This window comes from Pseudophryne corroboree, chromosome 3 (genome assembly GCF_028390025.1).
Source record: "Pseudophryne corroboree isolate aPseCor3 chromosome 3, aPseCor3.hap2, whole genome shotgun sequence".
NCBI classification, from domain to species: domain Eukaryota; kingdom Metazoa; phylum Chordata; class Amphibia; order Anura; family Myobatrachidae; genus Pseudophryne; species Pseudophryne corroboree.
In genome coordinates this window covers 353,902,488-353,918,470 of record NC_086446.1, presented here as the reverse complement: position 1 = coordinate 353,918,470, position 15,983 = coordinate 353,902,488, and the positions used below count along the sequence as shown (strand labels likewise).

At 48.2% G+C, this 15,983-nt stretch overlaps 1 protein-coding gene across 5 annotated transcripts in view; it reads right to left on the bottom strand.

Moving 5' to 3' along the window:
• WIPF2 (WAS/WASL interacting protein family member 2) overlaps nucleotides 1-9,857 on the bottom strand; it is a 194,449-nt gene extending 184,592 nt beyond the window's left edge. Inside the window, exon 1 of one of the 5 annotated variants that reach the window (XM_063959778.1) lies at nucleotides 9,728-9,857. The gene's annotated coding sequence lies outside the window, so the exon portion shown is untranslated. The other 4 variants (XM_063959779.1, XM_063959775.1, XM_063959776.1 and 1 more) reach the window with 4 other exon arrangements.
• Nucleotides 9,858-15,983: the final 6,126 nt, after the last annotated feature.

Sequence of the window (15,983 nt, the reverse complement as noted above, 5' to 3'; positions counted from 1 at the left end):
CTCCAGGTTAATACATCTGCCCCAATGTTTCTAACCAATTCAGTTGTTCCTTATTATGACGACAAGTGTCTAAGGGGTATATTCAATTGCGGTCGAATTGCCGAAATTGTCGAAAAACGGGTCATTTTCGACACAAAAAAACCTGTTGAATTTGATTCGACAATTCAATACAGTACTTTGACAAAAAAAAAAAGACGTTTAATTTGACTTTTTGCAATTCGACATGTCTGCAATGTTAAAAATGTGGCTTTTCGACAAAAGTATTGAAAATTGAAGAATGTCGATTCGACATCAGTGCTTTTCGACAGTCATTTCGTCAATTTCATTCCGCCTCATTTTTCTGTCGTGATCTAATAACATTTTTTAAAAACATGTATTTTTTGGTGCTTTTTTGATTGCTAATAGCATATCTATTTATATTTGAAGGGATTATCTACTTGGTTTCTATTTAGGAGCCACATGGTATTATTTAATCGATTTTTTAAAAGAATATATATATATATATATATATATATATATATATATATATATATATATAATTATTATTTTTTTATTTTTTTTACTGACTACAATAATATGGAGAGATCAGTGCATGTTTTTCAGTTGGAAGGGGTGTTGAAAGTGTTAAACATCCTGAAAACAAAAAATGCGTGGGATCCCCCCTCCAAAGCATAACCAGCCTCGGCCTCTTTGAGCCGGTCCTGGTTGTAAAAATACAGGGGGGAAATTGACTGTGGTTCCCCCATATTTAAACAACCAGCACCAACCTCAAGAGTGACCCCACTTAACCTCGCGGTCTACCGCAGACCACAAAGTTCCCACCATTGGATATAATGGAGCGCCTATGCGCTACATTGTATCTCGAGTGCGCCGCCTGACTGACAGTTCAGGCGCGCACAGCCAATCAGGAGAGTGCCACGACGTGGCGCTCCCCGATTGGCTGAAGGGACCCTCTTTGACAGCAGTGACGGGGGGGTACCGCCAGTCGGGGAAAGGGGTCCCATGTGTAAACATGGAACCCCTTTCAGTGCGTGGTTCGGGTTCTTCGTTTTTTTGTTTTTTTTAACCAAGTCCCTGGATTACAAACAAGAAGTGGACCGATCTACACAGAATTGTTTGTGAGTATAATTTTTATTTACAGGTACCCCTGGATTCTACTGGAGAAAAGGACCGACTGCTTCGTGTCAACATAGGTAAGTATGTGTGTATGTAGGTGTGCATGTATGTAATAAAGTTGCACTGTCACGGTGTGTGCTGTGTTTTTTTGGGGGGGTCTTTTTTTTGTAGTAGAACTACAGGTACCAGCGGGCCCATTTCCCCCCCGCATGCTGGTACTTGTGGTTCTCCAAGTACCAGCTTGCGGGGGAGGCTTGCTGGGACTTGTTGTTCTGCTACGATAAACAATATTCTTTTTTTGTCACAAAAGGCTATCATCCCCCCATCCGCCGCCCTTGGATGGGGGGGGGGGGCAGCCTCGGGCTTCACCCCTGGCCCTTGGGTGGCTGGAGGGGGGGGGACCCCTTGATTTAAGGGGTCCCCACTCCTCCAGGGAACCCCGGCCAGAGGTGACTAGTTGGGGATTTAATGCCACGGTCGCAGGGACCTATATAAAAGTGTCCCCCGGCTGTGGCAATCTCTCTCTGACTAGTGGAGCCCGGTGCTGGTGGAAAAAATACGGGGGACCGCTACGTCTTTTGTCCCCCGTATTTTTTGCACCACGACCAGGCGCAGAGCCCGGTGCTGGTTGTTTAAATATGGGGGAACCACAGTCAATTTTTCCCCCATATTTTTACAACCAGGACCGGCTCAAAGAGCCCGAGGCTGGTTATATTTAGGAGGGGGACCCCACGCATTTTTTTTCAGGATTTATTGAACACTTTTGAGATGTCCATGAAGTCGAATCCAGGCTGCCCACTATTCGTCCGTTTTTCGACAGGGGGACTGTCGAATCCGTTATTTATTGAATATGTGAATTCGGGTCCCGGCTGGATGGTTTCGCCTGTCGAATTGTGTCGAATCCAAAAACGGTCGAATTCACGCCGGAATTCGACCGCAATTGAATATACCCCCAATAAGAGCTCTGAAACATACACGTGGCTTTTGAAAAAGACTTAACGCTGTTGGATGGGGGTCTATATTATGCGATACATTTTTGCTGAGGTACACTTCTATTATTATATCCATCTTTCCCTTGAAAGACGGTTGAGTTGGTAATATAGCAGGGAAGTCAAAATAAGAATTTACTTACCGATAATTCTATTTCTCGTAGTCCGTAGTGGATGCTGGGAACTCCGTAAGGACCATGGGGAATAGCGGCTCCGCAGGAGACTGGGCACAAAAGTAAAAGCTTTAGGACTACCTGGTGTGCACTGGCTCCTCCCCCTATGACCCTCCTCCAAGCCTCAGTTAGGATACTGTGCCCGGACGAGCGTACATAATAAGGAAGGATCTTGAATCCCGAGTAAGACTCATACCAGCCACACCAATCACACCGTACAACTTGTGATCGGAACCCAGTTAACAGTATGATAAACGTAGGAGCCTCTGAAAAGATGGCTCACAACAATACACAACCCGATTTTTGTAACAATAACTATATACAAGTATTGCAGACAATCCGCACTAGGGATGGGCGCCCAGCATCCACTACGGACTACGAGAAATAGAATTATCGGTAAGTAAATTCTTATTTTCTCTGACGTCCTAAGTGGATGCTGGGACTCCGTAAGGACCATGGGGATTATACCAAAGCTCCCAAACGGGTGGGAGAGTGCGGATGACTCTGCAGCACCGAATGAGAGAACTCCAGGTCCTCCTCAGCCAGGGTATCAAATTTGTAGAATTTAGCAAACGTGTTTGCCCCTGACCAAGTAGCTGCTCGGCAAAGTTGTAAAGCCGAGACCCCTCGGGCAGCCGCCCAAGATGAGCCCACTTTCCTTGTGGAATGGGCTTTTACAGATTTTGGCTGTGGCAGGCCTGCCACAGAATGTGCAAGCTGAATTGTACTACAAATCCAACGAGCAATCGTCTGCTTAGAAGCAGGAGCACCCAGCTTGTTGGGTGCAGACAGGATAAACAGCGAGTCAGATTTTCTGACTCCAGCCGTCCTGGAAACATATTTTCAGGGCCCTGACTACGTCCAGCAACTTGGAGTCCTCCAAGTCCCTAGTAGTCGCAGGTACCACAATAGGCTGGTTCATGTGAAACGCTGAAACCACCTTAGGGAGAAATTGAGGCGAGTCCTCAGTTCTGCCCTGTCCGAATGAAAAAATTTGGTAAGGGCTTTTATATGATAAAGCCGCCAATTCTGAGACACGCCTGGCTGAAGCCAGGGCTAACAGCATGACCACTTTCCATGTGAGATATTTCAATTCCACAGTGGTGAGTGGTTCAAACCAATGTGATTTTAGGAGACTCAACACTACATTGAGATCCCAAGGTGCCACTGGAGGCACAAAAGGAGGCTGTATATGCAGTACCCCTTTGACAAACGTCTGAACTTCAGGCACTGAAGCCAGTTCTTTTTGGAAGAAGATCGACAGGGCCGAAATTTGAACCTTAATGGACCCTAATTTTAGGCCCAAAGATAGTCCTGTTTGCAGGAAATGCAGGAAACGACCCAGTTGAAATTCCTCTGTAGGGCCTTCCTGGCCTCACACCACGCAACATATTTCCGCCAAATGCGGTGATAATGTTTTGCGGTTACATCCTTCCTGGCCTTGACCAGGGTAGGGATGACTTCATCTGGAATGCCTTTTTCCTTCAGGATCCGGCGTTCAACCTCCATGCCGTCAAACGCAGCCGCGGTAAGTCTTGGAACAGACAAGGTCCCTGCTGGAGCAGGTCCTTTCTGAGAGGTAGAGGCCACGGGTCCTCCGTGAGCATCTCTTGAAGTTCCGGGTACCAAGTCCTTCTTGGCCAATCCGGAGCCACGAGTATAGTTCTTACTCCTCTCCTTCTTATGATTCTCAGTACTTTGGGTATGAGAGGCAGAGGAGGGAACACATACACCGACTGGTACACCCACGGTGTTACCAGAGCGTCCTCCGCTATTGCCTGTGGGTCCCTTGACCTGGCGCAATATCTGTCTAGTTTCTAGTTGAGATGAGACGCCATCATGTCCACCTTTGGTTTTTCCCAACGGTTTACAATCGCGTGGAAGACTTTTGGGTGAAGTTCCCACTCCCCCGGGTGGAGGTCGTGTCTGCTGAGGAAGTCTGCTTCCCAGTTGTGACTTAGGGCATTGTAAATAGCCCTTAGTTCCAGGATATTTATATGAAGAGACGTTTCCATGCTTGACCACAAGCCCTGGAAATTTCTTCCCTGTGTGACTGCTCCCCAGCCTCTCAGGCTGGCATCCGTGGTCACCAGAATCCAGTCCTGAATGCCGAATCTGCGGCCCTCTAGAAGATGAGCACTCTGCAACCACCACAGGAGAGACACCCTTGTCCTTGGAGATAGGGTTATCCGCTGATGCATCTGAAGATGCGATCCGGACCATTTTTCCAGCAGATCCCACTGAAAAGTTCTTGCATGGAATCTTCCGAATGGAATCGCTTCGTACGAAGCCACCATCTTTCCCAGGACCCTTGTGCATTGATGCACTGACACTTGTCCTGGTTTCAGGAGGTTCCTGACTAGCTCGGATAACTCCCCGGCCTTCTCCTCCGGGAGAAACACCTTTTTCTGGACTGTGTCCAGAATCATCCCTAGGAACAGTAGACGTGTTGTTGGAATCAGCTGCGATTTTGGAATATTTAGAATCCACCCGTGCTGACGTAGCACCACCTGAGATAGTGCTACTCCGACCTCTAACTGTCCCCTGGACCTTGCCCTTATCAGGAGATCGTCCAAGTAAGGGATAATTTAGACGCCTTTTCTTCGAAGAAGAATCATCATTTCGGCCATTACCTTGGTAAAGACCCGTGGTGCCGTGGACAATCCAAACGGCAGCGTCTGAAACTGATAATGACAGTTCTGTGCCACAAACCTGAGGTACCCTTGGTGAGAAGGGTAGATTGGGACATGGAGATAAGCATCTTTGATGTCCAGAGACACCATATAGTCCCCTTCTTCCAGGTTCGCTATCACTGCTCTGAGTGATTCCATCTTGAATTTGAACCTTTTTATGTAAGTGTTCAATGATTTCAGATTTAAAATCGGCCTCACCGAGCCGTCCGGCTTCGGTACCACAAACAACGCGGAATAATACCCCTTTTCCTGTTGTAGGAGGGGTACCTTGATTATCACCTGCTGGGAATACAGCTTGTGAATGGCTTCCAATACTGCCTCCCTGTCGGAGGGAGACGTTGGTAGAGCAGACTTCAGGAACCGGCGAGGGGGAGACGTCTCGAATTCCAATTTGTACCCCTGTGATACTACCTGCAGGATCCAGGGGTCCACTTGCGAGTGAGCCCACTGCGCGTTGAAATTTTTGAGACGGGCCCCCACCGTGCCTGAGTCCGCTTGTAAAGCCCCAGCGTCATGCTGAAGACTTGGCAGAAGCGGGGGAGGGCTTCTGATCCTGGGAAGAGGCTGCTTGCTGCAGTCTTTTTCCCCTTCCTCTGCCCCGGGGCAGAAATGAGTGGCCTTTTGCCCGCTTGCCCTTATGGGGACGAAAGGACTGAGTTTGAAAAGACGGTGTCTTTTTCTGCTGAGAGGTGACCTGGGGTAAAAAGGTGGATTTCCCAGCCGTCGCCGTGGCCACCAGGTCTGATAGACCGACCCCAAATAACTCCTCCCCTTTATACGGCAAAACTTCCATATGCCGTTTGGAATCCGCATCACCTGACCACTGTCGTGTCCATAAACTTCTTCTGGCAGAAATGGACAATGCACTTACTCTTGATGCCAGGGTGCAAATATCCCTCTGTGCATCACGCATATATAAAAATGCATCTTTTAAATGCAATATAGTCAGTAATATACTGTCCCTATCCAGGGTATCAATATTTTCAGTCAGGGAATCCGACCAAGCCACTCCAGCGCTGCACATCCAGGCTGAGGCGATTGCTGGTCGTAGTATAACACCAGTATGTGTGTATATACCTTTTAGGATATTTTCCAGCTTTTTATCAGCTGGTTCCTTGAGGGCGGCCGTATCAGGAGACGGTAACGCCACTTGTTTTAATAAGCGTGTGAGCGCCTTATCTACCCTAGGGGGTGTTTCCCAGCGCGCCCTAACCTCTGGCGGGAAAGGGTATAATGCCAATAATTTATTAGAAATCAGCAGTTTCTTATCGGGGGAAACCCACGCTTTGTCACACACCTCATTTAATTCATCTGATTCAGGAAAAACTATGGGTAGTTTTTTCACACCCCACATAATACCCTTTTTTGTGGTACTTGTAGTATCAGAAATGTGTAAAGCCTCCTTCATTGCCGTGATCATGTAACGTGTGGCCCTACTGGACATTACGTTTGTCTCGTCACCGTCGACACTGGAGTCAGTATCCGTGTCTGGGTCTGTGTCGACCATCTGAGGTAACGGGCGCTTTAGAGCCCCTGACGGTGTTTGAGACGCCTGGACAGGCACTAACTGATTTGCCGGCTGTCTCATGTCGTCAACAGTTTTTTGCAAAGTGCTGACACTGTCACGTAATTCCTGCCATACGACCATCCAGTCAGGTGTCGACTCCCTAGGGGATGACATCACTAATACAGGCAATTGCTCCACCTCCACATCATTTTCCTCCTCATACATGTCGACACAATCGTACCGACACACAGCACACACACAGGGAATGCTCTGATAGAGGACAGGACCCCACGAGCCCTTTGGGGAGACAGAGGGAGAGTTTGCCAGCACACACCAGAGCGCTATATATATATATATGCAGGGATAACCTTATATAAGTGTTACTCCCTTTTATAGCTGCTGTATTATATATTAGCTGCCAATAGTGCCCCCCCTCTCTTGTTTTACCCTGATTCTTGTAGCAGGACTGCAGGGGAGAGTCAGGGAGCCTTCCTTCCAGCGGAACTGTGAGGGAAAATGGCGCTCGTGTGCTGAGGAGATAGGCTCCGCCCCCTTCACGGCAGCCTTTTCTCCCGCTTTTTTCAGGAAAACTGGCAGGGGTTAAATGCATCCATATAGCCCAGGAGCTATATGTGATGCATTTCTTTTGCCATATAAGGTTTTTATAGAGTTTTATTGCGTCTCAGGGCGCTCCCCCCCCAGCGCCCTGCACCCTCAGTGACCGGAGTGTGAAGTGTGCTGAGAGCAATGGCGCACAGCTGCAGTGCTGTGCGCTATCTTATTTGAAGACAGGAACGTCTTCTGCCGCCGCTTTCTCCGGACCTCTTCGCTCTTCTGGCTCTGTAAGGGGGCCGGCGGCGCGGCTCCGGAACCCATCCAGGCTGAACCTGTGATCGTCCCTCTGGAGCTAATGTCCAGTAGCCAAGAAGCCCAATCCACTCTGCAGTCAGGTGAGTTCGCTTCTTCTCCCCTTAGTCCCACGATGCAGTGAGCCTGTTGCCAGCAGGTCTCACTGAAAATAAAAAAACCTATTTAAAACTTTTACTCTAAGCAGCTCTGGAGAGCTACCTAGCATGCACCCTTCTCGGCCGGGCACAAAAATCTAACTGAGGCTTGGAGGAGGGTCATAGGGGGAGGAGCCAGTGCACACCAGGTAGTCCTAAAGCTTTTACTTTTGTGCCCAGTCTCCTGCGGAGCCGCTATTCCCCATGGTCCTTACGGAGTTCCCAGCATCCACTAGGACGTCAGAGAAAATACAATAGCAAAAAAAACTAAAAATCAGTTGGTCATCTGTCGTGAAATAATACACAATACTGTTTATGTGGATTGGCTGGGTACCTAATGGGCCCTACACACTGGCAGATAAAATAGAACGATATGAACGTTCTCGCAGCCCCACGCTCGTTAATCGTTGGTGCCCTGTCGCTTATGCATGCAGGCCAATATGGACGAGATTGTCCATATTAGCGTGCAGTGCTATGAAGCCGAGGGAAGTGAAAAAACTTCACTCCCCCCGTCACCTCCCCCACGCCTCCAGGTCGCCCGTATCAACCATCAGGCAGCTCGGCGGCAGATCGGTATGTGTGTAGGGCCCATAAGTCTTAAATTGCACCAGATATAATACGGTCATCAGATATCTGTAAAATAATTAAGTCAGAATACTATGGGGGGAATTCAATTGTGTAATCGCGCCCGACCTCCCGTCTACAGTGACGGGAGATCGCAAGGCTATATTTAATTGTCTCTCCGTTATTGCGCTAATCGTGCTCATACAAGTTGGGTTTAGCCATGTAAATCTGCAAAACCTGACTAAACAAATGGGCGAGACGCAAAAAATCCCATTTGGGCACCCAAACAGGTCACTATTTGCGCATTTCAGCTCACCACCCCCTATTGAAACAACTAGTAGACAGTAGATGTGGGGATATACACTTGGCGCTGTAACCTACAATGTGAAAAGCCGCTAGTCTCGGGACACTGATCCCAGTTATCCCAAGAGTTAAAGAAAACCAAACAAGAAGTGAGACAGCGCTATTTCACGTTGTATATAAAATACTTTTACTTTATATTTGTACAGAATACATAAAAAATGTATAACACACTGACACCGGCCAGTATCAATAAATTTAAAATATATACTGTATTTAACTAGTAGACAGATTTCTTTAAGCTAAAAATGTTTTAATTAACATGAGTCTACAGATACACAAACAGCCTCCATATCTGGATTTACAATTCACGTACAACAGCAAAAACACAGAACTCACCATACAATTTGATTAGAACAAAACTACGGTAAATGAAAGCTGTTTTGTAGAACTTCAAAAACAAGACAACCAACAAATCCCAAAATAACTATGCTTTTCAGAGACACATTTGCACATACAACTAAGTACTTACCACTTGCATTCTGTTGTAGAACATGTTAAGTTTCTAATTTAAATTTTTTATAGTGATCTACTGAACCGATTGACGGTCCTAAATGTAGTATTGGGCTTAGACAAACAGCGCCGCAGTTCCGCCGTCACATCCCTCTTTTTTCTAGAGAATTCACATTTTTAAAGGTTTTGTATCTTGCCTCCTGGTAAGGTATGCGGTAGAGCTATGCAGTCACACCCCCAGGCCCCTCACTCCCCTATCACACCTTACCAGGAAACTAGGTGAGGTAGCACAGACAGGAAATATTGGAACTTTCTCCAAATCGGTTCTAAACCAATTGCTCATTGACACCAAGAACAAGAAAATCCCTTATACATTTTAAGTTTTGTAACATTGAATTTTACAAAAGAAAGTAGTGCAGAACGCGCAGCTCACCTGTTATTTAAAGAAAGCTACATGGTGGGAACTAGTCTAACACACAACAGCATACAATACAAGAGTGGGGACACTGCACTTAGCATGAAGAGACATTCTGTCCAAAATGGGGGCGTCTCCCTGCATAAGCTCTATCAAACAACTACAAGGGCAAGCAAGCCTCTCATATCAGGGAATGATGGGACCTGTAGTCCCACAGCAACTGAACAGCAGAAGGTTTCCCTGGCCGGCACCACTGAGCACCCTTATTTGCTAAAGAAGCTGGTATCCCCTGCTATGGCACCGCTGCATGTCACACAGCATGTAAATATACAACAGGGACAGACACGTCGCACAAGCCAAGAAGCTGGGCTGTATCGCACTGCTGTCACCCACTGATGCGGCCTGACTAGAGAGAGCTGCCAGCCTCTCCCCAGCCGTACTCTGCCTCCTCACCCTTTCTCTGCTGCTCTCGCCGGTTTCCGGTCTCCCCGGTCTCCGACAACCCGGAAATACAACCCAGTAGCTTCGTCCAGTACCACAAAATGGAGTCACCGCAAGGGGCGTGGCGCACAGCTCCGTACGTCATTACGTCATTAGCTTTTCTTGCGTTGGATAAATTGCGGCCATGATGGGAAGGTCAATGCTCTGCTATGGTATAGCCACCATTATGAGAAGGTCAAACTTCGTGCTTTGCTATAGGAAGCCATATAGAGTACGTCATACTAAGATACATTTATAGTGCAGTTGTTCAGTATTGAAGTATATGGTCATTTCCAGGAAGTATATAAAAACCTTATTTTCTGCAATTTCTGCAGCAGGTTACACATTGGTTTCCACAGGGAAACATTGGGGTGTAGAGTGGATCTTGATCCACAGGCACCAAAAGGCTAAAGCTCTAGGCTATCCCAGGATGCATTGGGGCCTCCTCTATAACCCCGCTTCCAGGCACTGAGAGCGCAGTTTCAGTTGGTGTATGCAGCAGCAGGTCCCGTAGCAGGTGGGCTGCACTTAGGGTTGCCACCTTTCCATGATATCCTGGTTTCTCCAGGATTTGGTGACAAACCTCCAGGTAGGGTTGCATACCCTCCAACATGATCCGCCCCACTAGGTACAAAATGCTCTCTTTCTGGACTTCCCTCTTAATTTATTATTGTCGTCACCTGTGAAGAAACAGCTTTCTTATCATTTAACTAGCTCAACACAGGTGATGGAAATCATAAATTAAGAGGGAAGCCCAGAAACAGAGCATTTTGTACCTAGTGGGGCGGGTCATGTTGGAGGGTCTGGGGTTGCCTCCTCATGCATCATCGATTCCTGGAGATTCCCCCCAACCCCCCGCCCTTCCCTCCCGCAGCACCAAGCAATGTTCACGTAAATAAAATGATGTACCATATTTAGAAAATATTTTACATACAAACAATCTAAAAGAAACAGTGTATCTATATAAATAGGAATATAATAGTCGCCACTTAAATACTTAATAAATTGCAGGCATTTGGTGCCCTAAAATTAGATTGTGTGAAAGAGGGAAGAACCATGCACACAACCTAGTCAATACCAGGATTCAACGGGTTAAACAAACAAATGCACTACTAAAAGGTGTCTGTTAGTGATTAAAAAATATACATATATCTATATATAACTTGAGCCTCTATTTGTTTCATGCATGCTCATTATATTATAATTATATGTGTGACATGCCTGTCTGCTGTCATTGCTCTTTTCACATAAGCCGGGCCGGCGTTACTTCACTGCTGCCCGGGAAAACGCTGAGGAATAGTTGCCATGGCAGTGTCACAGCAGCTTCGGCTCAGTCTGCGGTCCGCAGGCGCAGCCTGGGGAAACGCTGAGGAAGAGCTGCCAATGGCAGCGTTATAACAGCTTTGGCTCAATCTGGGCTGAACACAGTCTCGCCAGATTTGATGTCATCATCTCACGAGACAGTCACTGTAGTTCACTGAGGTCTTTGGCTGCCAAGAAGCACTGCTGGTGCTCCCAGGGTCCCCTTATTCCTGGAGAATCCGGCTGAAGAGAAAAACCTCCTGGAGGGTTGCCATCAAATCCTGGAGAATCTAGGAAATCAGGGAGAGGTGGCAACCCTACCTCCAGGAGACTTTTCCCTTCACCCGGATTCCTGGATTCTCCAGGAATAAGGGGACCCTGGAAGCACCAGCAGTGCTCCTTGGCAGCCGAGGAACTCAGTGAACTACAGTGACTGTCTCACGAGATGATGACATCAAATCTTGCGAGACTGTGTTCAGCCCAGACTGAGCCGAAGCTGCCGTGATGCTGCCACCGGCAGCTCTCCCTCAGCGTTTCCCCCGGGCTGCGCCTGCGGACCGCAGACTGAGCTGAAGCTACCATCGCAGGTCTCCCTCAGCGTTTCCACGGGCTGCGGTGGTGAAGTAATGCCGGCCCGGCTCATGTGAGAAGAGCAACGAGAGCTGACAGGCATGTCACACATTTTTATAATATAATGAGCATGCATGAAACCAGGGCCAGTGCTAGGGTGTTCGGTGCCCCCCTGCAAACGATAAATTTGCGCCCTCCCATATTTTAAAAAGGGACAGCGTGCATCAAAAAGGGGTGTGGTCTCACAAGAAAGGCGTGTCCACACAATAGTACCCCCATTTCAAATTACGCCACACAGCACAATCTTATTCACATTACCCTGCGCATAGTAGTGCTGTTTATACACATAATGTCCCCAGTAGTGGCGCCGGTTATACACATAATCGCCTCTGTAGTAGTGCCGGTTATACACAGTATAGCCCCTGTGGTAGCGCCGGTTATACACATAATAGCCCCTGTGGTAGCACCAGTTTCTCTAACGTCCTAGTGGATGCTGGGGACTCCGTCAGGACCATGGGGAATAGCGGCTCCGCAGGAGACAGGGCACAAAAAGTAAGCTTTTAGGATCACATGGTGTGTACTGGCTCCTCCCCCTATGACCCTCCTCCAAGCCTCAGTTAGGTTTTTGTGCCCGTCCGAGCAGGGTGCAATCTAGGTGGCTCTCATAAAGAGCTGCTTAGAAAAAGTTTTTTAGGTTTCTTATTTTCAGTGAGTCCTGCTGGCAACAGGCTCACTGCTACGAGGGACTTAGGGGAGAGAAGTGAACTCACCTGCGTGCAGGATGGATTTGCTTCTTAGGCTACTGGACACCATTAGCTCCAGAGGGATCGAACACAGGCCCAGCCATGGAGTCCGGTCCCGGAGCCGTGCCGCCGACCCCCCTTGCAGATGCCGAAGTTGAAGAGGTCCAGAGGTCCGGAAACAGGCGGCAGAAGACTTTCAGTCTTCATAAGGTAGCGCACAGCACTGCAGCTGTGCGCCATTGTTGTCGGCACACTTCACACCAGCGGTCACTGAGGGTGCAGGGCGCTGGGGGGGGTGCCCTGGGCAGCAATGTATAATACCTTTTTCTATGGCTAAAATACATCACATATAGCCCTTGAGGCTATATGGATGTATTTAACCCCTGCCATATATCGCAAACTCCGGGAGAAGAGCCCGCCGTTTTAGGGGGCGGGGCCTATTCTCCTCAGCACACAGCGCCATTTTCCTGCTCAGCTCCGCTGTGAGGAAGGCTCCAAGGACTCTCCCCTGCACTGCACTACAGAAACAGGGTAAAACAGAGAAGGGGGGCATATTTTGGCGATATTTTTATATATTAAGCGCATATAACAGAAACAACACCTTTTAGGGTTGTTTATATACATTTTTATAGCGCTTTGGTGTGTGCTGGCAAACTCTCCCTCTGTCTCCCCAAAGGGCTAGTGGGGTCCTGTCTTCGATAAGAGCATTCCCTGTGTGTCTACTGTGTGTCGGTACGTGTGTGTCGACATGTATGAGGACGATGTTGGTGTGGAGGCGGAGCAATTGCCGGTAATGGTGATGTCACCCCCTAGGGAGTCGACACCGGAATGGATGGCTTTAATTATGGAATTACGTGATAATGTTAGCACGCTGCAAAAGTCAGTTGACGACATGAGACGGCCGGAAAACCAGTTAGTACCTGTCCAGGCGTCTCAGGCACCGTCAGGGGCTGTAAAACGTCCCTTACCTCAGTCAGTCGACACAGGTACCGACACAGATGAATCTAGTGTCGACGGTGAAGAAAGAAACGTATTTTCCAATAGGGCCACACGTTATATGATCACGGCAATGAAGGAGGCTTTGCATATCTCTGATACTGCAGGTACCTCAAAGGGGGGTATTATGTGGGGTGTGAAAAAACTACCTGTAGCTTTTCCAGAATCAGAGGAATTGAATGACGTGTGTGATGAAGCGTGGGTTAACTCCGATAGAAAACTGCTAATTTCAAAGAAGTTATTGGCATTATACCCTTTCCCACCAGAGGTTAGGGCGCGCTGGGAAACACCCCCTAGGGTGGATAAGGCGCTCACACGCTTATCAAAACAAGTGGCGTTACCGTCTCCTGATACGGCCGCCCTCAAGGATCCAGCTGATAGGAGGCTGGAAACTACCCTGAAGAGTATATACACACATACTGGTGTTATACTGCGACCAGCAATAGCCTCAGCCTGGATGTGCAGTGCTGGGGTGGTGTGGTCGGATTCCCTGACTGAAAATATTGATACCCTGGATAGGGACAGTATTTTATTGACTATAGAGCAATTAAAGGATGCTTTTCTTTATATGCGAGATGCTCAGAGGGATATTTGCACTCTGGCATCGAGAGTAAGTGCGATGTCCATATCTGCCAGAAGAAGTTTATGGACGCGACAGTGGTCAGGTGATGCGGATTCCAAACGGCATATGGAAGTATTGCCGTATAAAGGAGAGGAATTATTTGGGGTCGGTCTATCGGATCTGGTGGCCACGGCAACAGCCGGAAAATCCACTTTTTTACCTCAGGCACCTCCCAACAGAAAAAGACACCGTCTTTTCAGCCGCAGTCCTTTCGTTCCTATAAGAACAAGCGGGCAAAAGGACAGTCATATTTGCCCAGAGGCAAAGGAAGGGGTAAGAGGGTGCAGCAAGCAACTACTTCCCACGAACAGAAGCCCTCCCCGGCTTCTACAAAGCCCTCAGCATGACGCTGGGGCTGTGCAAGCGGACTCAGGGGCGGTGGGGGGTCGACTAAAGATTTTCAGCACACAGTGGGCGCGCTCACAGGTGGACCCTTGGATCCTGCAGGTAGTATCTCAGGGTTACAAGTTGGAATTCGAAAAGTCTCCCCCTCGCCGGTTCCTAAAGTCTGCTTTACCAACGTCTCCCTCAGAAAGGGCGACGGTATTGGAAGCCATTCACAAGCTGTATTCTCAGCAGGTGATAGTCAAGGTACCCCTCCTACAACAGGGAAAGGGGTATTATTCCACACTATTTGTGGTACCGAAGCCGGACGGTTCGGTAAGACCTATTCTAAATCTGAAATCCTTGAACCTGTACATACAGAAATTCAAGTTCAAGATGGAGTCACTCAGAGCAGTGATAGCGAATCTGGAAGAAGGGGACTTCATGGTGTCCCTGGACATAAAAGATGCTTATCTGCATGTCCCAATTTACCCTTCACACCAAGGGTATCTCAGGTTCGTGATACAAAACTGTCATTATCAGTTTCAAACGCTGCCGTTTGGTTTGTCCACGGCACATCGGGTCTTTACCAAGGTAATGGCCGAAATGATGGTTCTTCTACGAAGAAAAGGCGTATTAATTATCCCTTACTTGGACGATCTCCTGATAAGGGCAAGGTCCAGAGAACAGCTGGAAGTCGGAGTAGCACTAACCCAAGTAGTGCTTCAACAACACGGGTGGATTCTGAATCTTCCAAAATCTCAATTGACACCGACGACACGTCTGCTGTTCCTGGGAATGATTCTGGACACTGTTCAGAAAAAGGTGTTTCTCCCGGAGGAGAAAGCAAGGGAGTTATCCGAACTTGTCAGGAACCTCCTAAAACCAGGAAATGTGTCAGTACATCAATGCACAAGAGTCCTGGGAAAGATGGTGGCTTCTTACGAAGCAATTCCATTCGGCAGATTCCACGCACGAATATTTCAGTGGGATCTGCTGGACAAATGGTCCGGATCGCATCTGCACATGCATCAGCGGATAACACTGTCACCAAGAACAAGGGTGTCTCTTCTGTGGTGGTTGCAGAGTGCCCATCTGTTAGAGGGCCGCAGATTCGGCATACAGGACTGGGTCCTGGTGACTACGGATGCCAGCCTACGAGGCTGGGGAGCAGTCACACAGGGAAGAAACTTCCAGGGCGTGTGGTCAAACCTGGAGACGTCTCTTCACATAAATATACTGGAGCTAAGAGCGATTTACAATGCTCTAAGCCTGGCAAAACCGCTGCTTCAGGGTCAGCCGGTGTTGATCCAGTCGGACAACATCACGGCAGTCGCCCACGTAAACAGACAGGGCGGCACGAGAAGCAGAAGAGCAATGACAGAAGCTGCAAGGATTCTTCGCTGGGCGGAAAATCATGTCATAGTAGCACTGTCAGCAGTGTTCATTCCGGGAGTGGACAACTGGGAAGCAGACTTCCTCAGCAGACACGACCTCCACCCGGGAGAGTGGGGACTTCATCCAGAAGTCTTCCACATGATTGTGAACCGTTGGGAAAAACCAAAGGTGGACATGATGGCGTCCCGCCTCAACAAGAAACTGGACAGATATTGCGCCAGGTCAAGAGACCCTCAGGCAATAGCTGTGGACGCTCTGGTAACACCGTGGGTGT